The sequence below is a fragment of the Phyllopteryx taeniolatus genome, chromosome 3 (genome assembly GCF_024500385.1).
Source record: "Phyllopteryx taeniolatus isolate TA_2022b chromosome 3, UOR_Ptae_1.2, whole genome shotgun sequence".
Taxonomy (NCBI): domain Eukaryota; kingdom Metazoa; phylum Chordata; class Actinopteri; order Syngnathiformes; family Syngnathidae; genus Phyllopteryx; species Phyllopteryx taeniolatus.
Window position 1 is genome coordinate 857258 of NC_084504.1, and position 6410 is coordinate 863667.

Genomic DNA, 6410 nt, shown 5'->3' on the forward strand with positions numbered 1-6410 from the left:
TCACCTGCCATCTGCCAGTGGATTTACAGCTTCCTGACGGGCAGGACACAGCAGGTGAGGCTGGGGGAGGCCACCTCATCCACACGCAGCATCAGCACTGGGGCGCCCCAAGGTTGTGTCCTCTCTCCGCTGCTCTTCTCTCTATACGAACGACTGCACCTCAACGCACCCGGCTGTCAAACTCCTGAAGTTTGCAGATGACACCACTGTCATCGGCCTCATCAAGGACGGTGACGACTCTGCATATCGACAGGAAGTGGAGCGGGTGGAGCTCTGGTGCGGCCGACACAACCTGGAGCTGAACACGCTCAGACTGTAGAGATGATTGTGGACTTCAGGAGGCATCCTTTGCCACAGCTGCCCCTCACGCTGTCCAGCTGCCTTGTGTCAACTGTCGAGACATTCAAGTTCCTGGGAATTACAGTCTCTCAGGACTTGAAGTGGGCGATCAACAACATCAACTCCGTCCTCAAAAAAGCCCAGCAGAGGATGTACTTCCTGCGGCTTCTGAGAAAGCACGGCCTGCCACAGGAGCTGTTGAGGCAGTTCTACACAGCGGTCATCAAATCAGTCCTGTTTTCTTCCATCACAGTCTGGTTTGGTGCTGCTACAAAAAAGGACAAACTCCGACTGCAACGGACAATAAAAACTGCTGACAGGATTGTCGGTACCCCCCTACCCACCCTTGAGAACTAAGACAGGAGCGTGCGAAATTTTATCGGACCGTCCACATCCCGGTCACTAGCTCTTCCAGCTCCTTCCCTCAGGTAGGCGCTACCGATCAATGCAAACTAGAACTAGCAGAAATTCCAACAGCTTCTTCCCTCTTGCAATCAACTTCTTAAACACCTAACCTACAATTCCATTGCAACATGCAGGCAATTTTTTTGTCTTGAGTTTGTTGTCACATTTCTGTCGGGCCAATTATATATTACTCGTGCACTCACTGTAGTAGTCTCGCCACGCTGCACTATTTGCATATCTGTTGTTGACCAATACTGGCCACTCATGGTAGAGTAGCATCTGCTCCATTTGCACACTGATTGAGGAGTATCTGCAACATTTGCACAATCAACATTTTCCCAGATTATCGCACTACTCGCTTGAAGTCTCGGCGCCCTTTGCACAATGGTCATTGCACTGGACTACTGCAATATTAGTCATTCGAACTGCTCTAAGTGCTAGAGGACTGCATCTTTTTGCACAATTGTGAAAAAGATTTAAATAAAAAAAATTACCGGCATTACCAGATAACTAGCAACCCTTTATTGCTCGGTGACTGTTTTTTGTCAATGTCTTTATGTCTCAAAAGTGTTCTTTGTCAATTGACTGTCTGTTGTCGCACTCGAGCGGCTCCAATTGCCGGAGACAAATTCCTTGTATGTTTTTTGGACATATTTGGCAAATAAAGATGATTCTGATTCTGATTCTGATTGTGAACCTCTCTACTTTCACAAAGGGAAGTCAATGTGCATATATAAATGGAATGATGAAAATGCAGGGCCACTTGACCTCCAATGACCTTCAGAGCATGTGGAAATTAAGTGCATCACAAATTACCGAAGATGCACAATGCCCAGAAGACCTTTCCCAGCGGGATGCCCACAACCAGTTCTTTGCCTGCTTTGAGGACTCCAACAACGTCACCCCCAGCGCCAGCCCCAGATTCACACCACCATTCAGTGAAACGCCCCTCAGCTTAACCCCAGCAGACATGAGGAAGAGCTTGCAAAGGATAAACCCCTCCAAGGCCGCAGGTCCTGACAACATCCCAGGGCGGGTACTGAAAGACTGTGCCCACAAGCTGGCAGAGGTGTTAACAGACATTTTTAACACCTCGCTCCAACTAGTGTTTGTCCCAACCTGCCTAAAGACTACCTCCATCATCCCTGTACCCAAGTGTTCCACAGTGACAGGTCTGAATGACTATCAGCCAGTAGCCCTCCCACTAATAGTCATGAAGTGCTTTGAGAAGCTGATAATGGCACAGATCAAAAACTCACTGTGGACGCTCAACAGTACGCATACAGGAAAAACTGCTCTGCTGATGATAGCCTTTCATCAGTGCTCCACACAGCCCTCATCCACCTGGAGAGCAAAAACTCCTACTTCCACCTGCTCTTCCTGGAGTTCACCTCCGCCTTCAACACAATCACCCCACATACCCTGTTGCAAAAACTTGACAGTGTTGTGGATCCTGTCAGGATCCACAACGCTGTCTCCTCCTCCATCACTCTCTGCATTGATTTCCTCCAGAGCTGCATACTGAGCCCACTCATGTTTACACTACTGACCTATGACTGCTCAGCAAAATTCCTGAGCTGTCGAATACTAAAGTTTGCGGACGACACCACTACTGGTGTGTCTTCAGCACTAGTAGGACGCATTACCAATAATGAGTCCGAGCGGAAAGAGGAGGTAGAACATCTGGGGGACTGGTGCAAAGATAACAATCTTTCCATCAATATGAAATGAAATGGTGGTGGACTTCAGGAGGGACAGAGCCTCCACAACCCCTTTCCACCTTTCTGAGGACATCACCTGTAGTTGAAACACAAAAACAAGCCACATCGACAGCTCGACTTCCGCCTGAACCTGCGACGTGCCGGACTGGGGAGCAGTGTCTTGAGATGCTTCTACAGATCTGTGGTGGAGAGCATCCTCAGCGCCAGCATCATGTTGGGGTACAGCAGCTCCTCGCCTGCAGAGAGGAAGGCTCTACAAAGGATGGTAAAAGCTGCTCAGAAGCTTGTGGGAGGCAGCCTCCCCACCACGACAGACATCTTCACCAGCAGGTGCAGAAAGAGGGCTCTCTGCATCGTCAAAGACTCAACCCATCCCGTACACCCTCTCTAGCATCCACTCCCTTGGGGAAGAGGCTACAGAGCATCTGATGTAGGATCACCAGGTTGAGGAACAGTTTCTTTACGGAAGCTGGTGGTCTATTAAACTCAAACAGTGCTCTGTAGACCCGACATCAGTCTCCCCAATACCTATTCATCCCTGCATGATGAACATGTTTTTTTTAAAGTACAAAGGACCATGGAAATATTATGTCAATAAAGTATGTGCAATTCAAGCCTTTGGCAGTTGTATTGTCACTGCATCCAAATTTCTGCTGCATTCACAACTGCAAATCAGTATACTAGGTTTTGGTAATGTAAAAAAAATAAAATAAAAAAATGTACAGAATTTGGTAGAATGACACATTAAAATCCTGTATTGGGATAGCCATGCCAGTAGATTGAATTTTAGTACAATACTGTTTAGGTTTTTACAATAGGTAACAGTCTATATGTGTAAAACATTTGGAGTGATTTCCTCTGCAAAAGCTTAAAGAAAAAACATTTGTCACATTGCAAGGGCATCCATGATTCACAGCCAATGTGTGGTCACCCCACAGATTTTCAATTATATTTAGGTCTGAGTTATGACTAGGCAATTCCAACCACTTCCTTCGTGAAGCCATTTTTGGCACATTTGCTCTGGCTCATTGTCATGCTGAAAGGTGAAATTCCTTTTCAGTTTTTTTGCGAGAAATGTGGCAGCTTTCCGATATTGGAACTGTTCATAATTCCAACTGAAGTCCCAGTTCCAGGTGAAGAGTGATCTCTCTTCTCTCTTGTCGCCACACTGCCATGCTTCACTGAAGGTGCACTGTTCCCATGGTGAGGTGCAATGGTGTTTTAAACATACATTTTGAGACATGGACAGAAAGGTGTCATTTTTTCCCCACTCATGAGTTTGCAAGACTTAGATTTCCTTTATATATCCATACACCCATTTTCTGTACCGCTTAACCTCATTAGGGTCACAGGTGAGCTGGAGGCTATCCCAGCTGACTTTGGCCAAGAGGCAGGGTATACCCTGCACTGGTTGCCAGCCAATTGCAGGGCACATGTACTGTGGATAAAGAACCATTCCACCATGTGCAGAATTATTAGGCAAGTGAATTGTTCCATGCTCCGCCTCACAGAAATGTGGCTGAACAACAACATGAATACTGAGTTGGGTCTTTGAGATCGATGGACTACAGCTGTTTCGAGCCGATCAGGATTCCCGTACAGAAAAAAACGCCGTGGTGGGCTGTGTATTTACTACATCTGAACTCAATAACTCAAAACTTTCCAATAGAAATGGATAGAAACTGATAAAAATTAAAAAAGTGAACAAAAAAGCCATCCCTCTTTTCAATAACTGATACTCCATCCATGGATTCTGTCAGTTTCTTGATTTGTAGTCAATCAACTTTTTGTGCAGCAGAAACCACACCCTACCAGATATTGTTCCGAGAGGTGTATTGTTTTCCTTCACTGTATATCTCCAGTTCAAGAACTGCCCCAAGTTCTCAATTGGGTTCATGTCTGGTGAGCCTTTACTGGCCAGCCACGCAGAGGACTACTTGGATGCATGTGATGGGGCATTGTCCTGCATAAAAAATCTGTCTTTTTGAAAGATGCAGACTTCTTCTTGTACCACTGCCTGAAGAAAGTGTCTTCTAAAATCTGACAGAATGTTTGGGAGCTAATTTTGAGCTCATCTTCAAACCGGAAAGGTCCAACCCGGTCATCTTTAATAATACCAACCCATAGCAGTATTCTATCTCCACTTTGCTGCCGTCTTTTGAGTCCAAGTGGAGTTCTGTGCCCGTGAGTGATCCAGCCACGGGCACATCCATCTGGTACGTCAAGACTCACTCTTATTTCATCATTCCATAAACCCTTTAAGAAATCTGTCGGCAGATATTTCTTAGCCCAGTCTAGACGCTTCAGCATATGTGTCTTGTTCAGTGGTGGTCTTTTTCAGCTTTTCTTACCTTGGCTATGTCTCTGAACACTGAACATCTTGTACTTCGAGGTATTCCAGGTAGGTTGCAGCTCTGAAATATTACCAAACTTGAAGATAATGGGTTCCTGGTAGCTTCACGCTTGATTCTTCTCAAATCCTTGGCAGTTATTTGCATCTTTTTTTCTCAACACATTTCTTAGGACCATGTTGACTATTTGCAACAAAACGTTTGATGGTTCTGTGATCACGCCCCAAAATATTAGAAATTTCAACAGTGCTGCATCCCTCAGAGAGACTTGATAATTTTTTACCTTTCAGAGTCAATTAAATCTATTTTATGGCCCCTTTTACCTAAAGAAAAGCAGCTGCCTAATAATTATGCACACATTTATACAGTAGGGTGCTGACTCACACTCATTACACAAATACACTGTACTTGCTATTCTTAAATCCTTTCAGCATTCCGGTTTATCCAGCTGGGAGCTAGGAAATATGCCTAAAAGTCATGATGATGTCAAAATAAAATATTTGCCTAATAATTCTGCACACGGTGTCATTCAAGACTCAGTTGTCCTTAGATGAGAATTAAGGACCATTTAGAGTCTTCAATGAACCTAACATGCATGTTTTTGGAATGTGTGAGGAAGCCGGAGTACCAGGAGAAATCTCACTCAAGCAAGGGCAAACTACGCACAGGGAGGCCGGAGCCCAGATTTGAAACCCCAAACTCAGAACTCTGGGGCGGATGTGCTAACCACTTGGTCACTGTGCCACATTTTTTTTATGTATTTTTGCAAAAGTCATCCTGGCATAGATGTTTCATTTGGAAGAAAAGGTCTTACCACCACATCGCATAACCAGATATACGGGGAGCAGTCAAAAATTAATCAAGCAGTCAATTTAATTTAACATACTGAAAAAAAAAATTTTAAATCACAATGTTCACACATTGTAATTAGAAAACTTGTTTGAAGCTTTATTTAAAATAAGTTTTGCTTAAGCCTACCCTCTTCCTGTCAGACATTTTGGAAATGACATCATTATTGGATGCCCATCAGAAGGAGAGAGCTGTGACTGTGGAAAGAGAACCACCTCTAAACATTTTCAAAAGGTTGCAAAATGTTTATGGGGAAGCTGCAACAGGGTACAGCACAGTAAAAATGTGGGTGTCCAAGATCAAAGGCAAAGAACTTTGAGTGACTTCCAAGACAAGCAAAGGAGCGGCAGACCATCTTCAGCGGTTCATCCTGGGAATATTGCTAGGGTCGAGGCAATAATCAGAGAAGATTGTGGTCACCTTTGATGACATCACCATCATATGCCATCGTTGAAGATGTAACCCTAATCCCAGACACATTTTGCAACCTTTTGAAAATGTTTAGTGGTGGTTCCCTGTCCAAAGCAAGAAATACAATCACAGCTCTCGTCTTCTGATGGATGTCCAACAATAATGTCATTTCCAAAATACGTACCTGACATGAAGAGGACAGGCTTGCACAAAACTCTATTTTTAAATAAACCATGCAAGTAGTGCTGCAAAATATAGATAAGAAAATACTGTCAGCGCGATAATGGAATGTGCAATATGCAAAGGCGTGCAATAAATTAATACGTACAGTATA